The 15,718-nt window shown below is 44.7% G+C and overlaps 1 long non-coding RNA gene across 1 annotated transcript in view; it reads left to right on the forward strand.

The window, feature by feature from the left end:
• Positions 1–5,754: 5,754 nt before the first annotated feature.
• The window catches only part of LOC139596053 (uncharacterized), a 198,855-nt gene continuing 188,891 nt past the window's right edge, over positions 5,755–15,718 (forward strand). The window contains exon 1 of the long non-coding RNA XR_011681226.1: positions 5,755–5,789. This is a non-coding gene — a long non-coding RNA (uncharacterized lncRNA). The remainder of the gene's footprint in view (positions 5,790–15,718) is intronic.

Genomic DNA, 15,718 nt, shown 5'->3' on the forward strand with positions numbered 1-15,718 from the left:
TTTTGGGAATACTGAAGGCAATGAGGGGGAAATGGGAAAGGAAGAGGCCGAGGGCTGTCATTGCTGGCTGGGGGTGGTGGGAGGGCAGGAGGGCAGCAGGGGCTGAGGAGCAGGAAGCTACTTGGAGGATATTGCGTTAGTGCTGTGATATTTCCATGTTCTCCTGGAGGAATTTGCTCTTGCCGTGCTGCAGAAATCCCAACAGCAATTCAACAAGAAAAATGCAAATAAGGTCACTTCTCCCCTACAGGACTGCAGGATGCCCTGGGAGAAATCCATGTCCTTGCTCGTCAGGAGTATTCGTTCAGCTACATGTGCTTTTATTCTAAAATAACACTGTGTTGCTTTTGGGGGTTTTTGGTTTGTTTTAAGCCTGATTATTTCTGTTTTGTTCTGCTCAGGCCACGATAGCATTCCAATTAACTATTAGAACTGCTCAGCCCCCAGTGCTGGCTGGTTCTCGGGGGCTGGAACCCAAAGGCAGGGTGATGCCATGGCACAGGGCAGCGGCTCCTGCTGCCAGCACCCCTCTGCAGGCACTGCCCAGCAGGCAGCAGCAAAAAGGGGCTGCACTAAAGCATTTGGACATCCACCTCTCGATCCCTTTCCCTCCAGGATGGATTGGCTCCACTCCCAGGAAGAGGAGCCCTGGAGATGTCGCATAGCACGGACAGACACCCATGGACAGACAGGACAAGGGAGCAGCAGCACCAAATCCTCGCTCCCAGCACCCGAAGGGATCAGCTGCAGCAGCTGCCAGCCCCTGTTTGCCTCTGCCAAAGCACCACAATTGCCACTTTCACTGCTCAGGGAGGAAGGCACCAGCCTTCACATCCTAAAGGCTCTTTCTACTCTCCCCTTGCTCTCCTTTCCCAGTTTCTTGCCCTGCTGGGGCTGTTTAAATAAACCAAATTAAAATAAGGTGGGAGGAGGGGATTTACCCAATTTTTTTTTTTTTATGCAATGTAATTTACTCCTCTCTTCTTCCTCTGAAGTTAAAGAAGTAAAGAAAAAAAAAATTAAAGAATATTAAAGCACAAATGGGGTAAAGTGAAACAAAATATTCATCCCTCCACAGAGCTTGGTATCTCAAGAAGCTCATGCAAGAATTGCCACTTCTCATTCCTGCCTTTACAGCTTGGTGCCAGTCAATAATTGCATCACTCTTTCCTGCTGACAGTTGATGGAGAATGGGCAAATTTCCTCTGTTTTCACAGAAATCCCATAACTTTTAGCATTCTATCATTGTGGTTTCTTCTTCCTTCTGACCACACACTACACCAGTGCTTTCATTTGGGATTTGTCATTATTTTTTTAAATGCATGGATGGGTGGGAGAGAATTTTTAGCCTATTTACAAAAGCTTGGAGTGCCAGGACACAGGGAATGGCTTCAGACTGGCAGAGGGCAGGGTTAGGTGGGATTTTGGGAAGGAATTCCAGCCCTGGCACAGGGTGCCCAGGGAAGCTGTGGCTGCCCCTGGATCCCTGGGAATGTCCAAGGCCAGGTTGGGGCTTGGACAGTGGAAGGTGTCCCTGGCCACTGGGTGATCTTTAAGGTCCTTTCCAACCCAATCCATCCTGTGATTCCACAATTCCATGATTTTGAAGCTTCACATCTGATCACTTTTCCCCCCAGGTTTGTGAACAGTCTCACACTCAGCTCAGTGGCAAATCCTGAGTGATTATTTTGGACTCTCAAGCAGGCTGAAGTAATCCTGTGAGTTATTTGTGAGTCATAAGTACATGCTGGTGCTAAATGTGTCCAACAGTGCCTAAGAGAAGGACAGGATGGATCAGGCATTGTCACCAGAACAAAAATTAATGTGTTGTGCCACCAATGGTGCTTTAGTCAGGCTGCTTGCTGTGCCTTTGGGGATCAGCAGCTGAGAGGTGGCTACAAACAAAGTAACAGAGGGTAGAAAATAGCCAAAATGCTCATGTTCAATTGCAGTCTGGAGTTTCCCCTGCACTTCACCAAACTGGAAACCCACTTAGTGCTGGAAGGGGAATAAATGGAACAGAACCAGTCGCTGCCTTATTCCCTTACATTGTGCACTTCCTGTTCCTTGTAATTATTCTAAAGCAACCTGGGAACGTCTGAAAATGTTTAACATAAAAAAGAAGCCTTGGAGGCTTGGTTTAGTCTAGGAAAAGGTTTTCCATGCCCCCCTGGCCACACCTTGTGCAGACACAGAGCTGCTGTTGCATCCCAGTGCTCCCCGAGGGTGGAAAGGCACCAAAAAGGAGCTACAGCTCCTGCAGGGCTGTAACCCTGGTAAAACCCCAGCCAGACCCCACAAACAGCAGCTGCCCCAGCCCTGGCTGTGCCTGAGGAGCTGCTGAGTCCCAAAACCCTGGGCTGGTTCCCAAAAGCCAGCTGCAGTTCCTGCTGCCCTGGGCAGGTCCCACAGGGCTCCACGGGCAAAATCTCTGTCCCAGCACACTTTCCATGCACTGAACATCAGCTGGTGGGTGGAAAGCTGTTTGGTCCTGCAGCAATGGCACCAGCTCCCCTGGGATGGCTGAGGAGTGCTTTGGTGAGGAGTAAAATAAAAAAATCTCTTTGTAGATACGAGCCGGAGCGTCAGGTTGTGTTAGGGAATTATTTCTAGGTCATTTCAGTTCACTGCACTGCACTGCAAACTCTGCACTGAATGAATGACCAAAATAATTAATCAAAACACTGGGGAGAAACACCAACTCACACTGCAGGCAACAAACTCTGCCCAAAAGTGACAGAGCTCAGCTCTTTTTAACCTGCTCTCTCCCAGCTGTCACACAGCAGCAGCTCATGACCTTTCCTGCTGATTTTCCCCAGATCCAGCCTCACTCTGAGGGGCCCAGGGTGACCTTTCCCAGCCTGGTTCCTCCTGTTTTGAGCACCCTGTGTCGTGGCAGAACTCGCCTGTCAGGATCTGCTTCAAACCTACAAATTTAGACTTGGGTGTGCATTAAAAACTGTGGGAATCCACAAAATCAGAGGGTTATGGGAAAGCTGCAAAAGGCAGCCCTCAGAGACAGCAGAACTGTGATTGGAGCCAAGCAGCAGCCATGAGATTGGTCAGCAGAAACATATTTAAAAAGTAGAAAAGTAAGGACAAATAGAACAATGGTTTGTGCATTAATGCTTGTCTAGAATAACTCCCTAAGATGCTGAAAAGTTTATCTAGTGAAATATTAGGAAGTTCTAAGCATAATAATGGAGCTCTGTGCATTGTGCTTTAAGGCTTACAAGCAGGTATTGCATTTGAAATAAGCAAGCATTGTTTAACCAAAGGTACGTGTGCTTGTAGTGGCTGGATGGAACTACTGTCAGTGTGCTTTTGCTTTGTGTGATTGGTCAAAAAACTTATAAAGTGAGTTGTAACATTGAGTTCTGTGTCTGCTGCCTGGGATGTGAGCTGGTGGCACCTTCCCATTGCCATACCCATGGAATGAGGCTGATGCTGGAAAATCAAACAGCTCAAGGCAGTTCCACAGCAGCCCCGTCCTGTTCATGATTTGTACACAGCCCTGGCCAGTGATGAAAACCCTTCTGCCTCACTGCTGCTGTGGTACTGAGGGGAAATGAGTTCCAGCCCCTGTCCCCCTGCAGGCACTGAGCTCCCAGCCATCCACCAGGGCCTCCAGCCCAGCTGGGATAAGGAAATGCAAGCTGGGAATGACCCAGAGCAGGGGTAGCTGTTCTTGCCCAACCCAATCATCACTGTGATAACTTTTTGTGGAGAATTTCCTCCTGATGGCCCAGCTGGCACCACCTGAGGTCGTTTCCTCTCCTCCTGGAGCCCTCCCTGGCTGTCCCCTCCTGTCAGGAGCTGTGCAGAGCCACAAGGGCCCCCTGAGCCTCCTTTGCTCCAGGCTGAGCCCCTGCCCAGCTCCCTCAGCCCCTCACAGGACTTGCTCTCATCACTTGCTCTCTTTACACACTATTTTATGGGGATTCTGGGGGGTTTTGAGGGGAAAAGTACATGGATTTGAATGTTTGTAGTGAAATAATAAAATGCCAGTTTATAAGCAAATGGCACAATAAAACAAATCTGGAGAACATCAAGGAACCAACCCACTGCCTTTTGCTGGTGGAGAAGGGGAATTTTGCTGGGCTCCATCACTCAAAGCCATTCAAGTGTCAGCATGGAATATTGTGTGTGTCACTTTTAAGCTTCTCACTTTCGCAGAAAACTTGCCCAAAAATGCTCAGGGAAGCTTTTTTCTTTGTTCTTTACATGCTCTGTGTTACTTACCATTCAATATTTAATGATCTGTTGTGGGTTTGGCTCATCTTTTTCCTTTGCAAGCCACACTCCTCTCCAGGGATTTCTGGCTTGTTTTGTACTGTCACATTCTGCTCTGATTTTTCTTTATCTCATGAACCTTGATTCTCCAAGATTATGCAACTGGGCCTCATAGATGAGGGGTTATTTTTATTTACTGCTGGCTTTTCAGGAAACATTTCATTCCAGATTCTCCAAGATCAGTCACTGCTGTAGGAGCAGCCTCATTAGTAGCTTTCATTAGCCCAAAAATGCAAATAAGAGAGCAGCACCACCACACTGTGACCGTGTTCACAGGGGTCCCAGGATGAGGAAGAGACAAGGATCTGACTCCATGTTTCAGAAGGCTGATTTATTATTTTATGATATATATTACATTAAAACTATACTAAAAGAATAGAAGAAAGGATTTCATCAGAAGGCTGGCTAAGGATAGAATAATAAGGAATGATAACAAAGGTTTGTGGCTCAGACTCTCTGTCTGAGCCAGCTGACTGTGATTGGCCATTAATTAGAAACAATTAACATGGACCAATCCCAGATGCACCTGTTGCATTCCACAGCAGCAGATAACCATTGGTTACATTTTGTTCCTGAGGCCTCTCAGCTTCTCAGGAGGAAAAATCCTAAGGAAAGGATTTTCCATAAAAGATGTCTGTGACACCACACTGCTGTCCAAGTCAGAAATCCCCATTTTTCCCAAGGAGCACTCCCTACTCCAACCTTTTCATTGCCTCTTTTTTGAGCATTTTACCACTCCTTCAAAGGCCACTTTTCCCTCTCCACCCCTGCACAGATTTCCCCTGGTAAAGGAGGGATCAGGAATATCCCGTTCCCATTCCCATTCCTGTTCCCATCCCACTGGGTGATCCCAGCTGCCAGGATCCATGCCAGGGCACGTGTGCCAGCCTCTCCTGGGGCCTGCAGGCAGCACAGGGAGGCAGGGAGCAGGCCAGAGCCCATGGTACATTAAGCAGGAGAGTTTGGAGTGTGAAGCTCAGTGGGCTGTCAGAACGATGTTCCCGCGGCGCCTCGCGCAGCCCGGCTTTCTGTCAGGGCAGGAACAACTGCCACAACTGCCTGAGCCTTCAAACCAGCCAGGGACATTCTTTTAGGGACTGATGGAGGCCAGGGGAGGCAAAAGAGGAGGGAAATTCACCTCCCTTGAAGTCCCTGGTGGGTCCACATGCTGGGGTGGCCAGCAGCCTGTGGCTCCTCTCCTGCATCCCAGGGATGGGCAGCACGGACAGCGTGGACAACATTCCCCATTAGAGTCACCAAATTCACACCTCCTGGCCACACACTGCCCTCACTGTGCCCTGGAACATCCTGGTGGGTTTTAAAGGGTGGCAAGCTCACAGAATCCCAGAATCCCAGAATAATGAGGTTGGAAGAGACCTCCAAGATCATCAAGCCCTGACACCTCAGCTGTACTGTGGCACCAAGTGCTGTGTCCAGTCTTTTTTAAACACATCCAGAGATGGTGATTCTGCCACCTCCCTGGGAAGAGCATTCCAGTACTTTATTGTTCTTTCAGTGAAAACCTTTTTCCTAATATCCAGCCTATCCCTTCCCTGATGTAGCTTGAGACTGTGTCCTCTGGTTCTGTCAGAGACCAACCCCACCTGGCTGCAGCCTCCCTTCAGGAAGGTGTAGAGAGCAATAAGGTCACCTCTAAGCCTCCTCTTCTCCAGGCTAAACAATCCCAGCTCCCTCAGGGCTTCCTGACAGGGTTTGTGTCCCCAGCCCCTCTCCAGCCTCGTTGTCCCCTCTGGATGTGCTCAGTGTCCCAAGGTCCTTCCCAAGCTGAGGGCCCAGAGCTGGGCACAGCACTCCAGGTGAGGCCTCAGCAGTGCCCAGGGCAGGGGCAGAGTGAGCTCCCTGCTCCTGCTGCCCACACCATTCCTGAGCCAGGCCAGGAGCCCTTTTTGGCCACCAGGGCACTCTGCTGGCTCATGATCATTTCAACCATTTCAACCCCCAGGTCCCTTTGTGCCTGGGCCTGTCCAGCCACTCTGTCCCCAGCTTGTAACATTGTAGGGGATTTCTGTGGCCAAAATGTAGAACTCAGCACTTGGACTCATTAAACTTCATGATGTTGGACTCTGCCCATCCATTCAACCAATTTAAGTCTCTCTGCAGAGCCCTCCTTCCTTCCAAAGATCAACACAAGCTCCCAGCTCAGTGTCATCTGCAGATTTATAATGAAAGACTCAATGCCCTCATCCATGTTGTCAATAAAAACACTGAGCAGAGCACAGAGCCCTGAGGGACCCCCCTGGTGAGCTGGATGCAGCTCTGTTCACCACCCCTCTCTGGGCTGCCCACCCAGTTCCTAACCCAGCAAAGAGTGCTCCTGTCCCAGCCCTGGGCTGCATGATTACATCTGAGCCCAACCAGTCGTGTTTTAACCTTGCCACCACTGTGAGAACTTGTCGTGGTCTTTATCTGCTCAAGGATTATGTCCTTGAGTTATTTCCTTATTTCCCACTGCCACTGGAGCAGCCCAGAGGTCTTGGCTGAGCCAAGCTCTCCTTCCTTCAACACTGCACAAACACAAAGCCACAAGCAGGGCTTGGCTTTCCAGGGCTTGGTTTTACCTGGGCTTTGGAGGAAGGGCTGAAGGTTCCTTCACCAAGCTCTGTCCATCTGTGAATAACAAATCCAAATTCGCAGTGAGCACACGCTCCCATGGCAGGGGGACCTCCCGGGCTGGGTGAGGACAGGCTCAGGTGACATCCCCACCCACTGCATCCCAATGGACAAGGAAAGAGGAGCCTCAGCACAGAAAGTGCTCAGCATCTTTTAAAAACAAACCCCACCAGGTCCAGCTTCCAGTTCTGCTTTGTACAGGGACCTTCCCCAGAACTTTGAATCCTGCTGTTTCAGACAAGAAGTCATCTTCACACACACCCCTCCATTAAATTTTGTTAAATCCACAGGATTTATACCACCTGGATGTGGCAAATACTCAGTATTACTGCACACCTCCCACACTCAAGGGAATGTCCTTTCCAGAGACACCACTGGTGGCTGTGATGACTCAAATTAGCTCCTTTTTCCTGCCATCACTCTAAAGGAGCATCAGGTTTTTCTGCAAAAGCAGCTATTTACCCACTCAAACTGCCTAGCAGGCTTTAGCAAAAAGGCATTGATCCCTTAGTATTTTAGTTTTTGTATTTTCCATTTATTGGTACTCCTGCAGTTCTTTAGTGTGTCCCTCCAAACTGCACACCCAGTGTCAGCTGCAGCTTCCCCAGTTTGGGCACACACAACAATTCCTCTCCAGGCCTGGCAATCAAGGACACCTCACTGCCCCAGGGCCCAGAGATGGGAACAAAAGGGACTTGGGGGGAGCAAACTTGGGCTCAATGACTTCATTACCTGCAGCTGGAATTGGCAGATGAACCCCCAATGTGCAGATGGACCAAACTGATAAAAGTATAAATTACTTTTGTAATATAAATATAAATATACACCCAAATGACCCCTGGTTCATTTTGGGTGTAGCCTCTGGGGGGCTTCATCTGCCCTAAATGTACCTGCAGGCTTTTCTTGAATAAATGGAACTGCTTTTTATTCCCTTAGTTCTGTCTGGCCTCTGGTTTTAGGTTTCTGGATTTCTAATCAAAACTGGAGGATTTTCTTTTCATTTTGCCCGTGTGCTGTTGGAAAAATGCCTGAAAATTGCCCCAGAAAAGGCATCAGCACCAGCACCTGATCCCTAAATTCAGTAATAATTGTGACTCTGCAATCAGATTATTTTACACAAAACATGCAAAATAAAACTGCTTTAGGACCTGCTGGGCTGGTTTTTAACCTGGAGGCACCTGCTGGACTTAAGGGGCTGCATTGAGCTGATTTAAGAGTAATGAGCATTTCCTAATGAGACAGATCTCTGTGATTCTATTTCCCAAGGCTCTCCAGACCCACATGTGCCCCAGAAGGCAAAGCAGCAATGCCAAAAGCTCAGAGAAAAGCGTGGATGTGTTTATGGGATGAGCTTCTCAACACCTTTCCCGCCATGGGTGGGTAAGTTTGGGTCAGGCCTTTAAAAAAAAGAACAAAGGAGTGACCTGTTTGCCTTCTCCCAGGGCTGAGCACATCCCCCAGGGCAGCTCGATGGAAATTGTAATTATGGCAGAGCTAAGAATGGCAGCGTTTCTGATTAAAAATGAAAGCCAGTTTGATGCACAAGAATGGGTATTAGAGCACTTTGTACTTCTCACTAATTATTACATCATGAATGGCTGGTTTTATTTTTTAAAGGAGTCAAAACTACAAAGATTTCCTTATGCAAATATTTCCTAGCACTTTAGAACTTAATTGGAACAAAAATAATTTGAATAAATTATTGCAGATGACATACTTTTTTTAAAGATTTATTCACAGCTAAAAAGAACCTTTATTTTCCCTTGAAGAATCACAGATAAACATGCTTTTGATACATGTCCTCATTTCAAAGTTAAAAATTACTTCCAAAAAATCAGATTGTTCAGGTATTTATTAGGATGGGCTGCCCCTGGGGGGTGGTGAACTCACCATTCCTGAAAATGGAAAAAATTTAAGCATATGTGGCAATTTTCATCATGGTGATGCTGGTTTGAAGGTACTTGGAGCTCTTTTTCAACCCTAATGATTTTCTGATTTTCCTCTCTGCTTACTAATGAGGAGAATTAGGAGATAGTTAATTAAAAAAGGGTATTTTTAATTCCAAGAACTTTCTAACAGAGCACCACATCCTTCTGTGATAGAAAACATCAGAGGAAAGGGGCCACAGGAAAAAGGCAGCTACAGAGTGCAGAGAGGGAGGCAGGGCTGAATTTAGGAAAAAAAAAAAATGGAAAATTTCACCTGTGCTAAACAGGGAGCAGCAATTCCAGTGGGAAATTCCCCCTCTCAGGGGAAGGGTGTTTTCTGTGCTAAATGCAGAGGATCTGCTGTGTGGGCAGGTGATGACAGCAAAATCCAAACACAGGGGAGCACCAGCTCTTCCAAAGCCTCTTGAGAAGCAGAAAATCAGGGGAGGAGGAGGAGGGAAATCTGCTGCAGGATCCTCCTGGCTGGTGACAATGCTGAGCAAATTCATATAAATATATATATAAATATATATATAAATATATATATAAATATATAAATATATAAATATATATATATTAAAAAAAATATATATATGTAATAGAATAGTTAGAGATATATATAGATATATAGATCTATAGATATAGATACATACAAATTACATATATATAATTTATATAATATATATTTACTATATATTATATATATAGGTCTGTATTATATATTTATAGATCTATATCTAGATCTAGATCTATAGATATAGATCTAGATATATTTCATATATATTATATAATACATATGAAATATATTATATATATTTTATATACTATATATATTTTATGTATATTTTATACTATATATATTTTATATATATTATATATATCTATATAGATATCGATATATCTATATATAGATATATAGATAGATACAAATTATATATATATAATTTATATAATATATATTTTACATGTATAATTTTTGTATATAACTATACAAATTCCTGTGAATATATATACACAAATTATATATATAACATTTTTATATATATGTAATTTATATATATATATACACACACAAATTCCTATAAATACATATTTATATCTAAATATATACTCATTCCTATAAACAACCTTTTACTTGAGACCAGACAATGTGGTTTGGGCTTCTTTAGGTTGATTTGTAAATAATTAAAGATTCCATTGGATGTTTTCTCTGTCCACCTTCCCACGTGCAGATTTTTCTTTCCTCGTGCAGATTTTTTGCAGGGTTTGCCTCTATCGATTTCATTTTGGGCATTTTTAGGAGTTTGGAATTCCTTGTGAGAAAACCTACACTGATGGATGTTGGCCAAGTGGTAACACCCCTAAAAACATCTGTACAAATCAGGGGTGTGTGCAGGCAAACTCTGGGTGCCCAAAAAACCCAGATTCCAGAGGAAATTGGGAAAACACACTGGAAGTTTTTCTGTGTAAAACATGATCATCTTCACCAGCAGGAAGAGGCCTTAGGAACTGGATTTTTTTGGCATTTTCTGTGTTAGTAAAAAGCCATCAGTTTCATGCAGGGTTTGCAGAACCTCGGGGCTGCTCAGTCTGAACTTCTCCTGACCTGCCTACAGCTTTGTTTTATTTGGTTCAGCTGTGACAGCAATTTCTCAGAATGACCAGCTATCTATGGATAATCTGGCTTGGTTTTGTTATCTTGGTGTGCTACAAACATAGTTTTATAGCCACAGCAGTAATTCTATGTGAAAAGGGTTTTTTTATGACTGCAGTGCAAAGATAAAATGCAGAGAAACACAGGCCTGGTGCAGCAGTGAGAGCTGGAGCCATAGGAGGAGGAGAACACATGTGGGATGGTAAAATTTGGGACACAAGAGATCTCCAAGGCAATAAACAGCTCATCAATACTGAGAAATGCAGACCTAGAGAGGGACAAAACAAAAAAAAATTTAAAATATGTAAAAGGTACCAGATATAGTAAATTCAGATGAATTGTGGAGCTGCAGTTCAGGGAAGAAGGAAAATAAAAATGTAAAAACATGTTAGCAAATATGAAAAATGACCACAAACTAATCCTAGAGTAAAACAGAAGAAATCATCACCTCCATCTGGGCTGCTGAAGACACTTGAATGAGATCATTGAGGTTTCAATGGTACTAACAGCACACTCTGGGCTGGATATCCAAGGTATGAGTCTCATTTACCCATCAATAGGATTTACACAGCAGCAGCTCCATCAGTGGCCAGTTGCAGACCAAGGCCAGCACTCCAGAGGGGCTGAACTCCCTGGGTGTCTTGGTTGGAGAAGAAAACCAAAGCCAGGTGTCTGCTAAGGAAGGCAGGAGCTTCTATTGAAATGGAAGATACAAAACCCCTCCAATCCAAATCATAGAGTTTTGAAATTAAGGGGCTCTCAGGCAAAGATATGGGAGCAGGAATAACAGTTCTTGACTAGGAAAATTGAAATGCAGTGACACAAACCAGCAGTGCCAGAGTGAGAGCAGGAGCTCTGTGTGTCCCTGTGTGTCAGGGGGTGGCACAGCCCCATCCCATGGGGGCTCAGCCCTCCTGCAGTGCCAGCTGTGGCTCTGCTGGAGCAGGGATCCTGCACAAGGGGGGAGTTTTCCTCTGCAGCTCCAGGGCTGCTGCAGATGGGCCTGGGCTCCCTCTGGCAATGCAGGGCAGCAGAAGCTGCTCCTCTGGCAATGCAGGGGGCAAAGGCTGCTGGGCTGTCCCAAAGCTCAGATTGTACCCAGGTAGGAATGCTTGGCTCCTCCCCTGGGTGGAGCTTCTCCCCATGGGATGATGGGATTGGATCAGCCCTGCAGGGACACTCAGTGGCCATGAACAGCAAATATCTCCTGAAGGAGGATGGGTTTGTGGAAGAGATAAAGAAAACTGCCCATGAACAGCAGATACCTGCCCCACCTTCTTTTAACAGGTGGCAATAGAATTATATATCATACTCAGCAATAGAATTATATATCATACTCAGCAATAGAATTACATATCATACTCAGCAATAGAATTATATATCATACTCAGCAATAGAATTATATACCATACTCAGCAATAGAATTATATATCATACTCAGCAATAGATTTATATATCATACTCAGCAATAGAATTATATATCATACACAGCAATAGAATTATATATCATGCACACCTTGCACTCCACCCTAAGACCCTGGGGAATTCTGTTTGGGACCCCCTTCCCAGCTCACACCAAAGCTTGGTCACCCCAACACGTCACTGCCTGGAAAATCCCTTTCCCCAAAATGCAGTAAGCAAAGAACCAGAATATTCCTTCCTAATGAAAAATGAAGGGTGCCTGGAACTTCTTATATTCTTATATTTCAAAATATAAGATATTATAATATTCTTATATTTCAAAATGTATCATGGCTCTAAACAGGACTAAATTTCAGAATTAATCTGGGGGGTAGGAATTTAGGAAAATATAGATTTTTTTCACATATTCTGCAGAAACTGAGTGAATCCATTTCCCACAAAGTGTGTTCAACTGGCCCCTGCAGCAGCACAATTGACTTCATTAGTCTGTCTCAGAGCCTTCTTGTTTTGCCTACCAATCAAGATAATCACCCTGTCATATGAGCTTTGCAGCTGGGACAAATTGGAGGTCTTGGGAAGCAGCTGGAGATGCAAACCAAAGCCCACAAAAGCTTCCTTGGAGTGTGTGCCTCCATCAGTTCTGTCCTGGAGCTAAAAACAAGTCCAAAAGGTGAAGAATTTCCATTTTCTCCTGATTTCTCCTTGCTGTAGGCAGTTGCACTCATCCCAAGCTCTTCAGGGGAGCAGATAATTGTGCTTGGACCATCAGACATTTTCTGGGATATTCGGATATTTTATTTTTCTCTGTCAGTCCTGACTCAGCTCCCCCAGCCCTTTCTGCATTGCTGAGAGCAGGAGTTGAGGAACCTGCTGAGGCAGGTCCTGGAATCAGCTCCAGCAGCACCTCTGGACTTTGGGATCTGAGAGATTTAAAGGCATTTCCCACAAGATTTTTGCTGCAGCTTTTCTCAGATGCACGAGATGAAAGTCACAGTCTGTGTGAAGAGCAGAGAGGGAAACAGAAAACACCATTTCCTCTCACAGAAAATGCCATTTTTTCTGTTCAACGGTGTTTTTGCAGTGGCAATGGCTTCACTCCCCCCCGAAGGTGCTGAAGTGATGAATTCCATTAGTTTCCCTCCATCTGTAATAAATCTTGGCTTGAAATTCACATTCATACACAGGAAGGCACAGATGGCTTTGAAATGTTCTGGAACTCTGTGAAAATCTGAAGAATTTAAATTCCTAATAAAACACAAAGCAAGCAAGGGAAGTCCAAGACTCCTCTGGTTCACTCATGCTATTCCCTGAAAAGTGCAGGAATACCCTGTGGAAAATCTCAGTTTCTGGTGACCTGATGCAAGGGCACAGAAAGGAAACCACATGACTCTTCAGACTTTGTCCAAATCCCATTGTTTTTGTACTTAACATTCATTTATTTCACAAATATTTCCCCATGATTGGAAATATTTGCCCACGACAAAGTGCAGCCAGTGAAATAAAATGAATGGGAAATAATTTCACAAAGCTTCATCTGGCACCTGCAGCTCAGGTCCCAGGGCCTGTTTGAAATGATTCTTCCCTTTCCCCACATCAGGCAAGCTGTGCTGGTTTATCCAGGGCAGCAAAAGTGGGGAAAATAATTTCATTTCTGCTCAGATTGCTGCTCTGCAAAGCCCCAACACCAGAATTCTGCCTCACTCTCATCTGTGGGATTGCTCCTGATGAGGCAACTCCACAGAGCTCAGCACAAATTCATGTTTCCTCCTCACCAGAATTTGTCTGGATGAGGAAAGGAAAATTATTTGGTTGTTTCATAGAAGTTCAGCAGAACTGAGACCATGGAGACAAACACTGAACAGCACAACCTTCTAAACTAAAGTGAAATTTCCTAAAATGTTCCCAGAGAGCTCCAGGAGAAGATGGATCCTGCCCATCCAACCCTGGGCGATGATAAATTCCAGGATGCTGGGATCAGGCAGCCACACGTGGAGTTTATAAAACCTCCTGATCTTCAGCTTGTGCTCATGTCTTTGATTTTAAACCAAACTGTTCTATTTTTCCTGGCAACCCCTTTGTTTTAGGTAGAAAGCTTAATATGGCAACGTGACATGTATTTCAAATAAATAAATGGCAGATTTAATTAATCCAAGATAGGTTTATGAATGGAGCAGATCACACTTTGTAGCTCTTATTATTTGATCAGCCAACTTAATCTCAAAGAACACTTGCAGCTTCTTACTGCATCTCCTTTCATCTTTCTTTTTTTATTATTTTTAATCACAAGCCTTTTGTGTTTTATAACCTCTTCTGCTAAGTAAATCATAAATACTTTGAAGAGTAATTTCAAATATTTCCTTATAATCTTTTCTCCCCCCATTCCCATTTTGCTGCTGATTTCCCCTTTCACATCTCAGCAAAATTCAAAACCCAGCGGCAGAATTTTTTTGTTGAATAGAATATTCAACAAAAAGAATATTTTTGTTTTTCTTCACGAAAGAATATTTTTCAGAAAGCCTTGCAGAGGAAAATCAAAGTGTTCTTCACCTTCCAAGCCTTGTGGCATGGAGCTGACATCACACACACGAGGTTCTTGGCTCAGACAAGCCTCCAAGCAATCCAGCAAAGATTGAGGACACACCAAGGTCAAAAGAAAGGGGAAAATCAAATAAAATAGTACCAGAGAGGCTTGCTCTGTTAAAGTATTTAACTGCAGACAAAGAATCCCAAAACCTGGAGAAAAATAAGATATATCTGGAGAGTCTTAGATTCAGGATGCCCTCTGAGGAAAATTTTGGTGCTTAATTATTTCAACTGCAGAAGGCAGTTTAGATAAAGCAGAGTATGACATCACTCAGCTAAATCTCTTAATGATATCAGCTTACACTTTAACAACAACTGTATTTAACAGAGCACACTGGGGATTAAAGTGATTTACTGGAGTTATTTCTGAAAATACACCGCTTGAGTTTAAATCTGAATTGTTTATGTGTAAATCTGGCAGAAAAAAAACATCTTAACAAGTGAGGTTTGAAACATGAGAGGTTGATGAAATTGGATGTCAGTCCCAGCTTTTAGATGGCCCAGAGTTAATGGCTCTGTGCCCTTCTGCAGGTGCTGCTGCCTGGGATAACAGGGTTGGACCAGGAATCTCTCACATGGCAAAGAGGAACCCTCAGGTGGAGCCCTCCAGGAGTGGCAGCTGGGTGCAATCAGCCTTTGTTCTGTTGGACGTGTTAGAATTTCAGCTTTTGTATTTTTCAAATCCTGGACTGTAACTCTAAACTCCATACAGAGTGCTAGCTAACTGTCTTCACATTTTGGTCAGATAAAATTATTGATTACACAAAAGTGCTGCCACGCTCATAAATTGTGCACATTATAAGATATACAAGAGTTCTTCTCTGGGCCTGGAACTCAAGGACACCTCACTGCCTCAGGCCCCAAAAAGTACAACCAAAAGTGAGCTGGGGGGAGCAAACTGGGGGTGAATGCCTTCATTCCCTGCAGCTGGAATGGGAGCATTAACCCCTGATGTGTGAATGGCCAAACTGATCATGGTGGGACAAACTCGTGCCCATGGCCCCCCTTGGCTGCAGCCTCTGGAGGCTGTGGCTGCCCCAGCTGTGCCTGCTGAAGGCTTCCATCAATCCCCACTTTATTCCCTGAACCTGGCCTGGCCTCTGCTCTGGGGGCACCTCCAAGGCATCACACTCTGCACACAAATCCTGACTTCCCAAAACCCCAACCCTGCCTGAGCTCAGGGCTCCAAGGCAGGCAGTGAACCCAA

The sequence above is a fragment of the Agelaius tricolor genome, unplaced genomic scaffold (genome assembly GCF_023055355.1).
Source record: "Agelaius tricolor isolate 1412-34295 unplaced genomic scaffold, bAgeTri1.0.p SCAF_14, whole genome shotgun sequence".
Lineage (NCBI taxonomy): Eukaryota > Metazoa > Chordata > Aves > Passeriformes > Icteridae > Agelaius > Agelaius tricolor.